The 18,101-nt window shown below is 49.0% G+C and overlaps 2 protein-coding genes across 16 annotated transcripts in view; one reads left to right on the top strand and one right to left on the bottom strand.

The window, feature by feature from the left end:
* The window catches only part of BBOX1 (gamma-butyrobetaine hydroxylase 1), a 44,760-nt gene that overhangs the window by 12,825 nt on the left and 13,834 nt on the right, over positions 1-18,101 (top strand). The window lies entirely within an intron of this gene.
* The window catches only part of LOC311438201 (uncharacterized protein), an 87,233-nt gene continuing 86,000 nt past the window's right edge, over positions 16,869-18,101 (bottom strand). For 11 of the 12 annotated variants that reach the window (XR_014693985.1, XR_014693986.1, XM_084522324.1 and 8 more), the window contains 2 exons: positions 17,570-17,708; positions 16,869-17,436 (listed from right to left, as the gene is read on the bottom strand). The gene's annotated coding sequence lies outside the window, so the exon portion shown is untranslated. Of the gene's footprint in view, positions 17,440-17,569; positions 17,709-18,101 lie in introns of all 12 variants that reach the window. The other variant, XM_084522329.1, reaches the window with a different exon arrangement.

Raw genomic sequence — 18,101 nt, 5'->3', positions numbered from 1 at the left:
TTTTTTCCCCCATTTATGTAAAAGAGAATATTTTTGAGTGCATTATACCACATGACTCCAAGTAATTACCCATGTTTGATTTTTTTTTCCACGTAGTATCCATTACTGTGGGTCTAAAATGGAGGAGGAAATAACTCTGACTTTTTTAATAGTTTTAATCTGAAAAAAATCCAGATTTTCCAACCCATTCACTTTTAGAGTGCTAAATACTTAAAATACATATATATATATATATATATACATGTTTTACTCTGAAAACAAGTATATGAATGAAAAATATCACTCTCTTTCATTTATTCCCCGATAAAAAATTCTAAGCTTGCCAATTAATACTTTCTGTAGCACATCTTAAATGCAGAATAATTAATTCCAAGTGTTTGTTGATGATTGCACACTGTCTGCAGAAATTGGGCAAAGGCCATCTTCTCATTTTGTGCAGACGTCTGATGTAGAGTCTTTCTGTGGCTAAACCTGGTATGATCAAGAAATGGTATTTATCTATTAATTTTTTTCTCTTAATTATTATTCTGAAGCTAGAAGTTGTGATGACGACTTCTTTCAAAAGCAGGTTGTTCTTCCCACTTTGAAAAGCACCTAGATCTGGGTTTTATTAATCGTAATGCACTTGGTCAATAATGACGTGAAATAACTCTACAAGACCTTTGTTTTTATCCCTTGGGAATCATCCAGCTACACAGAGATTTTTAATATGGCAACTGCATCTGTGCTGTGCAGGTGAGAACTAGGTCTGTCCAAACACTAATGACTCGCTGCTGTCTTTCTTGCTCTCTCAGGTTTTGGAGCTTATGTTCTTAAATTTCTGCTGGAGTACAATGGAAACTATATTAACTGTGGTTACATCAATATCTTAGCATCACAGGATCTTTTTTAGTTTTATTACATATGCTTTCCTGTCCCTTTCCCAAAAAATCGTGAACCTGCTAATTTGCCAAATTGTAAATATTGGACAGCGTGTAACATTTTCATGTGGGGCTGAGGAGAAGGAAATCTTCATAAATATTGCTGCTTTTAGTGTTGACTTGTCTCTCTCCTCCTCCTGTTGAAATTAGTAGTGTTGTACTTGAGTTGCTGTGATGGTCTCTGGGACCCATCAGGAAAGGAAGTCCTTCATTGTTTTTCAGGCATACGTGCATCATTTAAAAGTAGTTCGTGCCTACATCTGACATAAATGATAAAAATTAGACCCAAGATCCAAGCTACCAGAAGGGTTAGAACTAGCACCAATATATTTGAGTTAAACCCTATGATAGCTCTGGGGAAAAAAATAAAAATGACTAGTATGTAAAGTGTAAAGATTAAAAATACTGTACAAAACTCTATGCTAAAAGTCATTATATGAAAGTTGTCATCTAGCCTGCTCTTTTAATTCATTCAATGTACCTGATAAAAACAATCATCTGGCAGTCAGTGTAGAAAGCCAATGCGACTGTCAGCCAATTTCCCCTTTGCTGATAGTAAACACATTTATTATGCACACTGCCTCGAGCTGGTATTTAAATCATGCAGGTTTCTCCCTATTTTCTGTGGCTTTATTGCTGCAAATGAATCACTTTATTTTAGTGTGGCTCTAAAAAATTTTCCCACCTACTTCTGTTGATGGAGATTATTCCTTTCTAATATTTTGGAAGGTCTGGGCAGTGCTGTGAAGGCATTGGTTTGCTGCATGCTCTAAATATGCAAGTTTGTTCTCGCTCTAGGAGTGTTGAAGGATGAGGGTTACAGCTCTAAATGACCCTCACAGATAGGAGAAATGGTGAAAACAGTTTAAAAATGCTTTAATGTGCTGGGCAAGTACTTCACCTAGCCTACTTCTCGGTCTTCAGCAGCAATATAACAAAAGCATCTGAGCCCAGCTGCTCTCCCCAGTCCATTCGCTTCGTACTTCTAGAGCATCCACTGTCTTTGTGCCAGGGTTTGCTGTAAGGTGCTGCAGCTCGGCGGGTGTCGGAGTGCGAGGTAGGGAAATAACCTCCTGTCTGGGGTTGGTACTGCTTGCAGACCGAGTCCTGCCTGTGCTGGCAGACTGGCTTGAGATCAGGGCAGCCCAAAGGGAAACCTGGCCTGCCTCAGGGATGAAGTAGCCCTTCTGCTCCTTTTAACAGAGTGACACTTCCATAGCAAGGTGCTGGGCGTCAAGGAAGGCTGCAAAGACAGCGTGCTCGTTTGGAAAGCTCTGTAAACGGTCAGGGCTCTAGAGACATCTAAGAATTCAAGGGCTGCGGAGAGAGAGAGAAGAGTGAAAGAACCATTTGTTTTCCATGTTCACGGTGGGTACGTCAATATACTGCATCTGTACATATATGAAAATATTTTCAGAATAGGTAAAAATTGGAGTTCAGACAAACTATTAACAGTTTCAAATTAAATGGAAGATTTTAAGTGAGGGCATAATTTTTATAGCAAAAACTTTACGAGCTGCACTAGATTTATATATATATTTTAGTCCCAGATACCAGCTGCTGCTGCATTCCATACATTTCCCAAGGATTAGTAAAAACTTGGAGCTGTACACAATGCATTTTCAGCTTCTGGCATATTTACCACAGTGTCATTACACAGTACAGTGGGAAATGTCAGGGGGAAAGGTTACTCCTGCAGTAGCTCAAAGACTAAGCTCTTGGCTGCGATAATATGCCACTGAAGGGCTGGGAACTTGGAGCCTTTTTTCTGCAACATGAGGTAGGATTTATAACATGCACTGTGTAAGCATTCATGTACCAGGCTGCACCTTTTAAAAAGAAAAACAATAAACCACTGAGGAGGATGCTGGCTGCACTTGTCACTGGAAGTGAATTCATTTGAGAGAACTGGAACTTGGAGGACAGAGTTGATGGCCTTGCCAAGGCAGGATTTGACTAAATTTACCACTTTTTAACTATTTTTTAAAATTTATTTTAAAATATGAAGTAGCTAAAAATTAAAAAAAAAAAAAAAAAAAAAAAAAAAAAAAGCCTAGGAAGCAATTTTACTTGAACCATTTCTCAGTTTCAGTAGTGGCCTGCAGAGTATCAGTGAACAGTTCTGTCTCCTGGAAGTACTCCAAGCAGTACAGTGGAGGTTAAACACCTCTTTGCTCTGCAGACAGCGTTGAGTCCTGAATGCAGTGCGGAGTCGGGGAGAGGATAAACTCCCAGTACCTTGGTGGGATGCACATGGCTGCTTTGCTGTGCAGGTTATTTACAGGAGCAGTTTGTGTTTAGCTTTTGTCTCCCTCAGTTCCTTAGAGTTGGAGATGGGAGGCCAGGCGAGCGCCTCCACTGCAGGGGTCTGGTGGGGAGGAAGAGCAGGTGAGTTGCTGCCCCTTGAGGGTTGCCTGCGGTGCAGCTATAAGGCTTGGCACGCGTGTCATACTGAAATCAAGGGCGGTCCTGGACAGGCATACTGAGTAAGTACTGCCTTGCACTGCCACACTGTGCCTTGGATTGTGCATCCCATTTGAGGTGGAGCTTCCAGCAAGCACGGTGACAGCTGGGAATTTAGAACAGGGGAACCCTACAGTTCGTGTGCTCAGAGAAGCCTGGGGCACTTGGAGCTGCAGTTAAACTCCAGGCTCCATGGGTGTTTTCCAAAGTGGGAAAAAATCTGTTGGTATATTCCGAGAAATAGTAATGTCCCTTTTATTTTATGTAAGGAAGATTAGGGAAATATTTGTTAGCGAGATCAGGAAGGAAAAGTTGCACGTTAAATACCCCATTAGTTTGCACATGGTTGTTTTACCTGCACAAACACTGAAACCGAAATCTGTCTTTCAAAGGATGTTCTTGGCGGTTCACACAGCATAGCTACAGCTATTTTAATTTTATAACCTTTAATAGAGAAAAAGGAAAACATCTATATTTTATTTTTTCCCAAACTTTCGAATGTGTGAAGGGATGTATCTTGGCTTAAACACACTGGAGCAGTGAACAGACAGCCACAGAGTGGTCGCACGAAGGAATTTAATGAGGTGAGATTCTGCGTCTTCTCAAGGATTGCACTTCCTTCATTTTGTGAACATGTTGTGAAATTCAACAGCTTGTCGATCATACCACAGCTTCTTTGAAACATGGGATGGGGTATAAAAGATGGTCTGTGCGAGTGGCTTATATTTGGGTACGTGTGTTGTGTTTCTTGGACAGCCTCTAACGAGCTGAGCCAGAGCAGTAAGGAGTACTCGTGGCTGGAAATCTGCAGACTTTGCAACTGCTGAAAATGTAACTCTGTAGGGTCGGGGTTCACTTTTTTTATGAGCATGTGGTGTTTTGTGCTTGCTACCTGTATCCAGAGAGGGAGAACATTTTTTTTTTTTTTAAAGGAAAGAAAGAAATTGCCTTTTACATTTCTTTGAAGTGCAGTGTGTCCCTCAGCACCAGGTGAAAGCTGCCGCTCGGAGGGCACGGTGGGTGCTGGCAGCCCTGGAGTAAGGAGGGTGTAAGTGACGCAGTCCCCTTTTGTCAAATGCTCTTGGTCTCCACTCTGGGTGTAATCTTTACAGTCGATGACTGGACAACTTAACTGAACGTTAGCTAAAACACCAAGTGAGCTGGGTGTGATGTAAAGCAGACGAGGGTGCTGTTAACCAAATAGCTCCGATGCCAGCAGAGCCAGGCCGGCCGGCTGAAATCAGAGCAGAGAGCAGCGTGCCGGCCGGGGGGCGAGCAGCGGTTCCAGTGCCATGTGTGCTTGCTGCCCAGTGATGAAATGAGTTTTTTCCTCTTGCACAAGAAGTGAATGCAGCGTGTGGCCACGTCGGGCGGCGCAGAGGCAGCAGCAGCACAGAGCAGCCCAGAGGTCCATCTAGCGGCGCGCAGGAGGGCAGGGGGTGCAGCACAGGGAGCTCGGCACCGAGGGCTCTCAGCACCTTCTGCCCTGCCCACGCTAAGCCAGGTGACTCGGGTGACTGGCACTGGTCCCTGGGCAGAGCATTTTCACCCCAGAAACACGCAGCGATGCAAGATTTCACTGCTCACGTCTCAGCGCAAGACAGGCGCAGACGGCTGCTGCTCAGAGAGGAGAAAGGGAGAAGAGTTTGCAGTCTGGTTATGCAGGTAGAAGGCGCCTCGGTGTCTTCAGGGGCTGTGTCAGGGTGCTGTCACCGAACTATGAACAGCTGCTGCCAGGGAGGAACCCCATCCCCCTGCCTGGCTTACGCTTCCTCTGCAGTCTGCAGCAGATTTTGCTCAGTCTCCAGGCCCTGCACCACCCGCTTCCCACATTACATCCCTCAATTTTTCCCAGGTAGTGCACATCTTCCTCCTCCCTGACAGGTGCTCCCATCGTTCATGTTGAATGTTTCCTCCTCTGTACTGGAGAATTCACCCAAGCATATTTCTGACATTGTCTGTCACCAAAGTCAGAAGAATTAGTACCTTTGCTGGATTTTTTTTTTTCTCAAAAACAGGCAGAAAATATGCTTCTTCACTCTATTTCATTCTCTGAAATGCCTGACCCTTTTGATTGGTTGTTCTCCCTATAAACTCAATATAAGAAAAACTTCAGCATAAAAAGAAATCTGCCCAAAAGGCTGTATTTTGCTGAAGCTGTAAGCAATTAAAAACAGCTCACAGCAGAAAAGCAGATTTCTGAGGAAATCTCGGTACCTCTTACTATTAACCAGTCTTTGAGTGTTGTAGCTATGGATATGTATGGTGCATCTGTAGGTTGTCATGAATATGCATGACATACATGGGAGAAAACAGTTGCCTATGATGCTTCCTAGCAAGGCCATTTGATAGGAGTTACAGCTTGGCCTAAGGTTTAGTTACTCCAGCACACCTGTAGTCATTTCAGATTTAATCTAACGATGTTTACAAACTCGATTTATGTCAATATAACTGAGACTGTGGCAGCTCGCTTTCAGGTATGTGGGCAACCATTTCACGTGGCTTTAACCCTGTCCTGTTTTAAACTCTAAATAAATAAGCAAAAAAAGACCAGGCTGGGTTCAGCGGCCCACACCAGCAGTGCAGTAGCACATTATTCTCTGCAGTCACTCCAACTGTGGAAGAAAATCGCCAGTAGCTGTAAAGTAGGAAATGTGATGCACAGTCGTGGAGCTCAGTGCCCTGTGCCAGGAGCACAGACAAATTAAATTAAAGTTAACTGCGTTAACGACAGCCAGGCTCCAGAAAGTGTCCTGGTGAGAAGCTGCGCTTTGGGCTCCGTGATTCATTTCCTGCCTTTTCCCTTTCTGTCGACGTTGCCATTCTTGGCCAAATGCACTGGAGCCATTAAAATTTAGGCGATACCTATTTCAGTTTTGTCTAGCAAAATTGGTCCTGGCAGGAATAGGCTGAAAACAAACAAACAAACAAACAAAAACTTTTAAAAATTATTTTAATGAAGTGATCTTGGCATAAGAATATTGAGGGCTAGTCAAGATAGTCATAGAGTTTAGCGGCCCTTGTGTGTTTTTGTCTGCACTAATGAGCTGCTACAGCACTGCCCGCTGTTGAAGAAAATTAATTGGATTTTGCAGATGTCTATGAAAATCTTAAAATATATACTTGGCTAGCCAAATTTGGCTGGTTTCAACAGAATGGCAAATGTCCTAAGAAGTGGGTGACTTTCCAAATCTGACACTTGAAAGAATGAAAACATTAAAACTTCTCAGCTAAGCCAGTGTAGGAATTTTTGGCGTGGCCACACTGCTTATCTTTCACTGGTCCATTGGGTTTGGGACCATTTTTGTTGTTGTTGAAGCTCTCCCAAAATATTTGAGGCAGGTATTGCCATGGAAGCCCTCAGCTGAAATGGCTGCAGTTTACCAAAGTTACAGCAAGTGAAACACTCTGAGAGAAGCGTGAGGTGGCTGCAGAGACAGAGCCCTCCACCAGCTGTGCTCTGGGTGGGGAGTGTTTCATGGGCACGAGTAAGGGAAACTGAAAACACCGCCCCTGGTCATTGTGCCAGCTTCCTCGGGGCTCTGCCAGAACTTCTAATCGGAAAGCATCTCAGCCTAATGTATTCTGTACGTCTGAAGCCTGATTTTGAGCTGTATGAGTATGACTTAGGATCATCCTATGGAAAGATGAAGGAAAAAAAAATCTATTGTTCCCCAGAGGGAGGCCCAGATATCTCCAACTGCACCGGCAGATGGCAGTTTGGCACTTGTCTGTGCATGGAGAGCTGTCGTTCTGCTCTGTACGCATTTCTTTGTCCACTAAAATAAAATGGCCGTGGTTTCACAAAGGGCAGCCTTTTGTTAGGAGTTAATAATCAGATCCAGCATGGAAAACAGTTTGCTCCTCCCTTGCTCAAGTTACAGCTCTTATTAAAAATTACTGCAAACCTGGCACTAGTACTCTTTATCCTGGTACACACACAATTTTTGAACATTCGTGGTCTTCTTTCCATCAGAGCGGATGGTGTTATTTTTCCATCAAGAAAACCTTGGCTGCTGCTGGTTGTGTTCAGCAATGCTGCTCTGTGACCTACGGGTGGAAGTCCAACAAGTCCAACACCACCCTGGTGTTTCTGCTTATGATCACCTCACATTTTTCCCGTGAAGAAGCTGCAGGTGGTCATCTTCAGGGTTACACGAGAGGGCTCCTGCAGCGATCAGAAGGGCGGCCCCATGAGTCTCGGGTACAGAGCTTGTGAAACGTTCAGCCGGGGGAAGGACCGGAGCTCCCTGGTGGCCACAGGACAGCATCCCTGGAGAGCCAGGGCTGTCTGTGTGCTTTGGTCACACAGGCTGCAAGTCCTGCTCCTTCCTGCGGTGTGGCTGCCAGTTTTCAGGTCTGGTGGTGAGCTCCATGAAGCGAAGCAGACTTAGTTCCTTGTATTAAGCAGCAAGAAAATATTAAACGATAAATCAGTATGAGCAATAGCAGCACTCCTAGGGAGACGGCATCAAAAAAAATAGAAAACAAAATAGAGTAGGAGGCGTTATCAGCATTGGGATGTTCTGGAGAAAATAATTAAAGTTATAGACCTCAATATTTTATTTGTTAGAAAGTCCCATTCCCAATGAAGTCAGGAGAGACAAAGCACAACAGAAATACAACTCCAGCATAAGCTTATGAATAATTTTAATAATTATTCCCTACTCATGTTTTAAAAACCTGTTTCTATATCCATCAGCCATTGGGAATTTTGGGAGTAAAAGAGGAAAACAACAATTTGTTGAATTTCAAATGTAAGTGTGTCAAAATAGGGGGAAATAGGGTTCTTGGGAACAGACACGTGCTGAGTTGCAGAAAGGCTGAATGGTTTTCTCAAACTTAATCTGGGAATAAATAATACTTTGCATGAGCAACAACTAAAGCTTTCTCTGACTGTATTTTGACTGTGTGTGAGCCACAAACTGCACAACAGCGGCACAGATCCCCAAAGAACAAAGCCCACGGGAGGCAGCCTGACAGCGCCAGGAGCTGCTGGGCTGCCCTGAGGGCAATGGGGCAGCGACAGCAGGGAACGGGGAGCGCTCCGGGGGGATGGAGGCACAGACACAGAATGAGGAGCACAGCCCCGAAACGGCTGGGCACAGGGCTCCCATCAGTCACCCCAGGGCTACCAAATTTCGGCAAGTTTGACCTCGAGTAACCCCGAGGGCTAATTGGTTGACCTCAGATGACCCCGGGCCTCCCAAAAATCTCCAAGTTTGACCTCGAGTAACCCCGAGGGCTAATTGGTTGACCTCAGATGACCCCGGGGCTCCCAAATTTCTGCAAGTTTGACCTCGAGTAACCCCGAGGGCTAATTGGTTGACCTCAGATGACCCCGGGGCTCCCAAAAATCTGCAAGTTTGACCTCGAGTAACCCCGGGGGCTAATTGGTTGACCTGAGATGACCCCGGGGCTCCCAAAAATCTCCAAGTTTGACCTCGAGTAACCCCGAGGGCTAATTGGTTGACCTGAGATGACCCCGGGGCTCCCAAAAATCTCCAAGTTTGACCTCGAGTAACCCCGAGGGCTAATTGGTTGACCTCAGATGACCCCGGGGCTCCCAAAAATCTGCAAGTTTGACCTCGAGTAACCCCGAGGGCTAATTGGTTGACCTCAGATGACCCCGGGGCTCCCAAATTTCTGCAAGTTTGACCTCGAGTAACCCCGAGGGCTAATTGGTTGACCTGAGATGACCCCGGGGCTCCCAAAAATCTCCAAGTTTGACCTCGAGTAACCCCGAGGGCTAATTGGTTGACCTCAGATGACCCCGGGGCTCCCAAATTCCTGCAAGGTTGACCTCGAGTAACCCCGAGGGCTAATTGGTTGACCTCAGATGACCCCGGGGCTCCCAAAAATCTCCAAGTTTGACCTCGAGTAACCCCGAGGGCTAATTGGTTGACCTCAGATGACCCCGGGGCTCCCAAATTTCTGCAAGTTTGACCTCGAGTAACACCGAGGGCTAATTGGTTGACCTGAGATGACCCCGGGGCTCCCAAAAATCTCCAAGTTTGACCTCGAGTAACCCCGAGGGCTAATTGGTTGACCTCAGATGACCCCGGGGCTCCCAAATTCCTGCAAGGTTGACCTCGAGTAACCCCGAGGGCTAATTGGTTGACCTCAGATGACCCCGGGGCTCCCAAAAATCTCCAAGTTTGACCTCGAGTAACCCCGAGGGCTAATTGGTTGACCTCAGATGACCCCGGGGCTCCCAAATTTCTGCAAGTTTGACCTCGAGTAACCCCGAGGGCTAATTGGTTGACCTCAGATGACCCCGGGGCTCCCAAAAATCTGCAAGTTTGACCTCGAGTAACCCCGGGGGCTAATTGGTTGACCTCAGATGACCCCGGGGCTCCCAAAAATCTGCAAGTTTGACCTCGAGTAACCCCGAGGGCTAATTGGTTGACCTGAGATGACCCCGGGGCTCCCAAAAATCTCCAAGTTTGACCTCGAGTAACCCCGAGGGCTAATTGGTTGACCTCAGATGACCCCGGGGCTCCCAAAAATCTCCAAGTTTGACCTCGAGTAACCCCGAGGGCTAATTGGTTGACCTCAGATGACCCCGGGGCTCCCAAAAATCTGCAAGTTTGACCTCGAGTAACCCCGAGGGCTAATTGGTTGACCTCAGATGACCCCGGGGCTCCCAAAAATCTCCAAGTTTGACCTCGAGTAACCCCGAGGGCTAATTGGTTGACCTGAGATGACCCCGGGGCTCCCAAAAATCTCCAAGTTTGACCTCGAGTAACCCCGGGGGCTAATTGGTTGACCTGAGATGACCCCGGGGCTCCCAAAAATCTGCAAGTTTGACCTCGAGTAACCCCGAGGGCTAATTGGTTGACCTGAGATGACCCCGGGGCTCCCAAAAATCTCAAAGTTTGACCTCGAGTAACCCCGAGGGCTAATTGGTTGACCTCAGATGACCCCGGGGCTCCCAAAAATCTCCAAGTTTGACCTCGAGTAACCCCGAGGGCTAATTGGTTGACCTCAGATGACCCCGGGGCTCCCAAATTTCTGCAAGTTTGACCTCGAGTAACCCCGAGGGCTAATTGGTTGACCTCAGATGACCCCGGGGCTCCCAAAAATCTGCAAGTTTGACCTCGAGTAACCCCGAGGGCTAATTGGTTGACCTGAGATGACCCCGGGGCTCCCAAAAATCTGCAAGTTTGACCTCGAGTAACCCCGGGGGCTAATTGGTTGACCTGAGATGACCCCGGGGCTCCCAAAAATCTCCAAGTTTGACCTCGAGTAACCCCGAGGGCTAATTGGTTGACCTCAGATGACCCCGGGGCTCCCAAAAATCTCCAAGTTTGACCTCGAGTAACCCCGAGGGCTAATTGGTTGACCTCAGATGACCCCGGGGCTCCCAAAAATCTCCAAGTTTGACCTCGAGTAACCGCGAGGGCTAATTGGTTGACCTGAGATGACCCCGGGGCTCCCAAAAATCTCCAAGTTTGACCTCGAGTAACCCCGGGGGCTAATTGGTTGACCTGAGATGACCCCGGGGCTCCCAAAAATCTCCAAGTTTGACCTCGAGTAACCCCGGGGGCTAATTGGTTGACCTCAGATGACCCCGGGGCTCCCAAAAATCTCCAAGTTTGACCTCGAGTAACCCCGAGGGCTAATTGGTTGACCTCAGATGACCCCGGGGCTCCCAAAAATCTCCAAGTTTGACCTCGAGTAACCCCGGGGGCTAATTGGTTGACCTGAGATGACCCCGGGGCTCCCAAAAATCTGCAAGTTTGACCTCGAGTAACCCCGAGGGCTAATTGGTTGACCTCAGATGACCCCGGGGCTCCCAAAAATCTGCAAGTTTGACCTCGAGTAACCCCGAGGGCTAATTGGTTGACCTCAGATGACCCCGGGGCTCCCAAAAATCTCCAAGTTTGACCTCGAGTAACCCCGAGGGCTAATTGGTTGACCTCAGATGACCCCGGGGCTCCCAAAAATCTGCAAGTTTGACCTCGAGTAACCCCGAGGGCTAATTGGTTGACCTGAGATGACCCCGGGGCTCCCAAAAATCTGCAAGTTTGACCTCGAGTAACCCCGAGGGCTAATTGGTTGACCTCAGATGACCCCGGGGCTCCCAAATTTCTGCAAGTTTGACCTCGAGTAACCCCGAGGGCTAATTGGTTGACCTCAGATGACCCCGGGGCTCCCAAAAATCTGCAAGTTTGACCTCGAGTAACCCTGGGGGCTAATTGGTTGACCTCAGATGACCCCGGGGCTCCCAAAAATCTGCAAGTTTGACCTCGAGTAACCCCGAGGGCTAATTGGTTGACCTGAGATGACCCCGGGGCTCCCAAAAATCTCCAAGTTTGACCTCGAGTAACCCCGAGGGCTAATTGGTTGACCTCAGATGACCCCGGGGCTCCCAAAAATCTCCAAGTTTGACCTCGAGTAACCCCGGGGGCTAATTGGTTGACCTCAGATGACCCCGGGGCTCCCAAAAATCTGCAAGTTTGACCTCGAGTAACCCCGAGGGCTAATTGGTTGACCTCAGATGACCCCGGGGCTCCCAAAAATCTCCAAGTTTGACCTCGAGTAACCCCGGGGGCTAATTGGTTGACCTCAGATGACCCCGGGGCTCCCAAAAATCTCCAAGTTTGACCTCGAGTAACCCCGGGGGCTAATTGGTTGACCTGAGATGACCCCGGGGCTCCCAAAAATCTCCAAGTTTGACCTCGAGTAACCCCGAGGGCTAATTGGTTGACCTCAGATGACCCCGGGGCTCCCAAAAATCTCCAAGTTTGACCTCGAGTAACCCCGAGGGCTAATTGGTTGACCTCAGATGACCCCGGGGCTCCCAAAAATCTGCAAGTTTGACCTCGAGTAACCCCGAGGGCTAATTGGTTGACCTCAGATGACCCCGGGGCTCCCAAATTTCTGCAAGTTTGACCTCGAGTAACCCCGAGGGCTAATTGGTTGACCTCAGATGACCCCGGGGCTCCCAAAAATCTCCAAGTTTGACCTCGAGTAACCCCGAGGGCTAATTGGTTGACCTCAGATGACCCCGGGGCTCCCAAAAATCTCCAAGTTTGACCTCGAGTAACCCCGAGGGCTAATTGGTTGACCTCAGATGACCCCGGGGCTCCCAAAAATCTCCAAGTTTGACCTCGAGTAACCCCGAGGGCTAATTGGTTGACCTCAGATGACCCCGGGGCTCCCAAAAATCTCCAAGTTTGACCTCGAGTAACCCCGAGGGCTAATTGGTTGACCTCAGATGACCCCGGGGCTCCCAAAAATCTCCAAGTTTGACCTCGAGTAACCCCGAAGGCTAATTGGTTGACCTCAGATGACCCCGGGGCTCCCAAAAATCTCCAAGTTTGACCTCGAGTAACCCCGGGGGCTAATTGGTTGACCTCAGATGACCCCGGGGATCCCAAAAATCTCCAAGTTTGACCTCGAGTAACCCCGGGGGCTAATTGGTTGACCTCAGATGACCCCGGGGCTCCCAAAAATCTGCAAGTTTGACCTCGAGAAACCCCGAGGGCTAATTGGTTGACCTCAGATGACCCCGGGGCTCCCAAAAATCTCCAAGTTTGACCTCGAGTAACCCCGAGGGCTAATTGGTTGACCTCAGATGACCCCGGGGCTCCCAAAAATCTCCAAGGTTGACCTCGAGTAACCCCGAGGGCTAATTGGTTGACCTCAGATGACCCCGGGGCTCCCAAAAATCTGCAAGTTTGACCTCGAGTAACCCCGAGGGCTAATTGGTTGACCTCAGATGACCCCGGGGCTCCCAAAAATCTCCAAGGTTGACCTCGAGTAACCCCGAGGGCTAATTGGTTGACCTCAGATGACCCCGGGGCTCCCAAAAATCTCCAAGTTTGACCTCGAGTAACCCCGAGGGCTAATTGGTTGACCTCAGATGACCCCGGGGCTCCCAAAAATCTGCAAGTTTGACCTCGAGTAACCCCGAGGGCTAATTGGTTGACCTCAGATGACCCCGGGGATCCCAAAAATCTGCAAGTTTGACCTCGAGTAACCCCGGGGGCTAATTGGTTGACCTCAGATGACCCCGGGGCTCCCAAAAATCTCCAAGTTTGACCTCGAGTAACCCCGGGGGCTAATTGGTTGACCTCAGATGACCCCGGGGCTCCCAAAAATCTGCAAGTTTGACCTCGAGTAACCCCGAGGGCTAATTGGTTGACCTCAGATGACCCCGGGGCTCCCAAAAATCTGCAAGTTTGACCTCGAGTAACCCCGAGGGCTAATTGGTTGACCTCAGATGACCCCGGGGCTCCCAAATTTCTGCAAGTTTGACCTCGAGTAACCCCGAGGGCTAATTGGTTGACCTCAGATGACCCCGGGGCTCCCAAAAATCTCCAAGTTTGACCTCGAGTAACCCCGAGGGCTAATTGGTTGACCTCAGATGACCCCGGGGCTCCCAAAAATCTCCAAGTTTGACCTCGAGTAACCCCGAAGGCTAATTGGTTGACCTCAGATGACCCCGGGGCTCCCAAAAATCTCCAAGTTTGACCTCGAGTAACCCCGAGGGCTAATTGGTTGACCTCAGATGACCCCGGGGCTCCCAAAAATCTGCAAGTTTGACCTCGAGTAACCCCGGGGGCTAATGGGTTGACCTCAGATGACCCCGGGGCTCCCAAAAATCTCCAAGTTTGACCTCGAGTAACCCCGGGGGCTAATTGGTTGACCTCAGATGACCCCGGGGCTCCCAAAAATCTGCAAGTTTGACCTCGAGTAACCCCGAGGGCTAATTGGTTGACCTCAGATGACCCCGGGGCTCCCAAAAATCTCCAAGTTTGACCTCGAGTAACCCCGAGGGCTAATTGGTTGACCTCAGATGACCCCGGGGCTCCCAAAAATCTCCAAGGTTGACCTCGAGTAACACCGAGGGCTAATTGGTTGACCTCAGATGACCCCGGGGCTCCCAAAAATCTGCAAGTTTGACCTCGAGTAACCCCGAGGGCTAATTGGTTGACCTCAGATGACCCCGGGGCTCCCAAAAATCTCCAAGGTTGACCTCGAGTAACCCCGAGGGCTAATTGGTTGACCTCAGATGACCCCGGGGCTCCCAAATTTCTGCAAGTTTGACCTCGAGTAACCCCGAGGGCTAATTGGTTGACCTCAGATGACCCCGGGGCTCCCAAAAATCTCCAAGTTTGACCTCGAGTAACCCCGAGGGCTAATTGGTTGACCTCAGATGACCCCGGGGCTCCCAAAAATCTCCAAGTTTGACCTCGAGTAACCCCGAGGGCTAATTGGTTGACCTCAGATGACCCCGGGGCTCCCAAAAATCTCCAAGTTTGACCTCGAGTAACCCCGGGGGCTAATGGGTTGACCTCAGATGACCCCGGGGCTCCCAAAAATCTCCAAGTTTGACCTCGAGTAACCCCGGGGGCTAATTGGTTGACCTCAGATGACCCCGGGGCTCCCAAAAATCTCCAAGTTTGACCTCGAGTAACCCCGAGGGCTAATTGGTTGACCTCAGATGACCCCGGGGCTCCCAAAAATCTCCAAGTTTGACCTCGAGTAACCCCGGGGGCTAGTTGTTTGACCTCAGATGACCCCGGGGCTCACAAAAATCTGCAAGTTTGACCTCGAGTAACCCCGGGGGCTAATTGGTTGACCTCAGATGACCCCGGGACTCCCAAAAATCTGCAAGTTTGACCTCGAGTAACCCCGAGGGCTAATTGGTTGACCTCAGATGACCCCGGGGCTCCCAAATTTCTGCAAGTTTGACCTCGAGTAACCCCGAGGGCTAATTGGTTGACCTCAGATGACCCCGGGGCTCCCAAAAATCTCCAAGTTTGACCTCGAGTAACCCCGAGGGCTAATTGGTTGACCTCAGATGACCCCGGGGCTCCCAAATTTCTGCAAGGTTGACCTCGAGTAACCCCGAGGGCTAATTGGTTGACCTCAGATGACCCCGGGGCTCCCAAAAATCTCCAAGTTTGACCTCGAGTAACCCCGAGGGCTAATTGGTTGACCTCAGATGACCCCGGGGCTCCCAAATTTCTGCAAGTTTGACCTCGAGTAACCCCGAGGGCTAATTGGTTGACCTCAGATGACCCCGGGGATCCCAAAAATCTCCAAGTTTGACCTCGAGTAACCCCGAGGGCTAATTGGTTGACCTCAGATGACCCCGGGGCTCCCAAAAATCTCCAAGGTTGACCTCGAGTAACCCCGAGGGCTAATTGGTTGACCTCAGATGACCCCGGGGATCCCAAAAATCTGCAAGTTTGACCTCGAGTAACCCCGGGGGCTAATTGGTTGACCTCAGATGACCCCGGGGCTCCCCAAAATCTCCAAGTTTGACCTCGAGTAACCCCGGGGGCTAATTGGTTGACCTCAGATGACCCCGGGGCTCCCAAAAATCTGCAAGTTTGACCTCGAGTAACCCCGAGGGCTAATTGGTTGACCTCAGATGACCCCGGGGCTCCCAAAAATCTGCAAGTTTGACCTCGAGTAACCCCGAGGGCTAATTGGTTGACCTCAGATGACCCCGGGGCTCCCAAAAATCTCCAAGTTTGACCTCGAGTAACCCCGGGGGCTAATTGGTTGACCTCAGATGACCCCGGGGCTCACAAAAATCTGCAAGTTTGACCTCGAGTAACCCCGAGGGCTAATTGGTTGACCTCAGATGACCCCGGGGCTCCCAAAAATCTCCAAGGTTGACCTCGAGTAACCCCGAGGGCTAATTGGTTGACCTCAGATGACCCCGGGGCTCCCAAATTTCTGCAAGGTTGACCTCGAGTAACCCCGAAGGCTAATTGGTTGACCTCAGATGACCCCGGTGCTCCCAAAAATCTCCAAGTTTGACCTCGAGTAACCCCGAGGGCTAATTGGTTGACCTCAGATGACCCCGGGGCTCCCCAAAATCTGCAAGTTTGACCTCGAGTAACCCCGAGGGCTAATTGGTTGACCTCAGATGACCCCGGGGCTCCCAAAAATCTCCAAGTTTGACCTCGAGTAACCCCGAGGGCTAATTGGTTGACCTCAGATGACCCCGGGGCTCCCAAAAATCTGCAAGTTTGACCTCGAGTAACCCCGGGGGCTAATTGGTTGACCTCAGATGACCCCGGGGATCCCAAAAATCTCCAAGTTTGACCTCGAGTAACCCCGGGGGCTAATTGGTTGACCTCAGATGACCCCGGGGCTCCCAAAAATCTGCAAGTTTGACCTCGAGTAACCCCGAGGGCTAATTGGTTGACCTCAGATGACCCCGGGGCTCCCAAAAATCTCCAAGTTTGACCTCGAGTAACCCCGGGGGCTAATTGGTTGACCTCAGATGACCCCGGGGCTCACAAAAATCTGCAAGTTTGACCTCGAGTAAGCCTTGAGAAACCCCTGCATGGGAGTAGCCTCCCCTGCACCTTTTGTCTTCCTCTCCAGTTTGTGGGGTTTCCCCACTGCAGCAGCAGTTTCTGGGGTCTCAGTGCCCCTCATTTTCAGGGTTCCCCGCCTTCCATGCATTGGCCCTTCCAGATTCAAGCGTTGTTTCAAAAACATCAGCACAGGTTTAAGCCTCAAAGCAAGACTTTACTTTACAGAGCTTGCGTTCGTTAACAAAAATCATCACCACAGCTCACTTCTTAACCACCCTCCCCACACAGGCGAACAATTAGTCCTTAACAAGCACATCCCAAATTAGCTGTGAGTATAAAATGGCAGAGAGGAAGTCTGTTAGGGTTTGATCCACTTCCAAGGTGAGTGGTTTTGTGGGCTGTTTGATGCATGCAGCTAGCAATCAATGCTGTTGGGCATCTTCTTTTCCACCTCGTTTTTATCCTTTCTTGGTGGTATTTTCTTCTTTCCTTCTTCTGAAAGGCACAAGGGCACTTCCCCTGCTCCTGACAGAGCTGACTTCTTGTACTTGCTTGCCATACATCACACGTACAGCCAGCTGCTCCTTTGTGCTTGCCTATCCTCTGCCCAGTGGCACTTTGTTATTGTACTGAGTGCCTTTTGCTGGTGGGTTTACTACAGACCTTCAACTTGCATCTGCACTCTTGCTGCTTACCCTTGTTGAATTCTCTTCTCGTCTTAGTGCAGCAGGGCACCCGTGCTGGGGTCCTCCTGAGGGACTCTGCTTTTACATAAGGGGGAAAGTAGATATTAATAATAATTATCACCATCATCTGCGAAAGGATTCCAAGCTTTACTTCAGACCCAATCACTATGTGAGTGATTCTAGAGGCAGTCCACAGCAGAGGACTTACATCTCCTTTTGAGGGTCCCCAGGAACAGAGAGCTGGCAGGGGAGCTTCTGTAGAAGGGCTGTTCTTGTAGGAGCTCTCATTATCCTCTGGGTGAGCACAGGTGTGTTCTCTGGCTGTGGGCTGCAAGCCATACAAATTCCTGAAAATGAAAAGAAAGAGAAAAATCAGTAAATTCCTAATCTCTGTGTGTCTGCATCCCACCTGGAGAGAAATGGATGTTGTGTGAGGTTGAGAGTGCCCAAGGAAGGAAAGGGTTATTGTCCTGGGACAGAACAGAGATAGGAAAGGAATAATTTATTCCAGGTGTGTGTGAAGTGACTGAAAATATTTGGGGCTTTCCTGTGGTGCTCCCTGGAGCTGGGTATCTCCAGCACCTAAAATGGCTGCAACAGCCCACCCCATGCGAGAAGGTTCTTTGTTAGAGCCAGTGGCAGGAATTTCTTACTCCCTTTTCATGAGAGAGAGAAAAGCCTGGTCTTGGCATCTCCCCTTGAGTCACAGTCCCAGAACTGTAGAGTTGCTTTGCAGAGAA

This window comes from Aythya ferina, assembly GCF_964211825.1.
Source record: "Aythya ferina genome assembly, chromosome: 5".
NCBI lineage: Eukaryota > Metazoa > Chordata > Aves > Anseriformes > Anatidae > Aythya > Aythya ferina.
The sequence above is the reverse complement of the archived record's forward strand: the minus strand, read 5'-3'. Positions and strand labels throughout refer to the sequence as shown.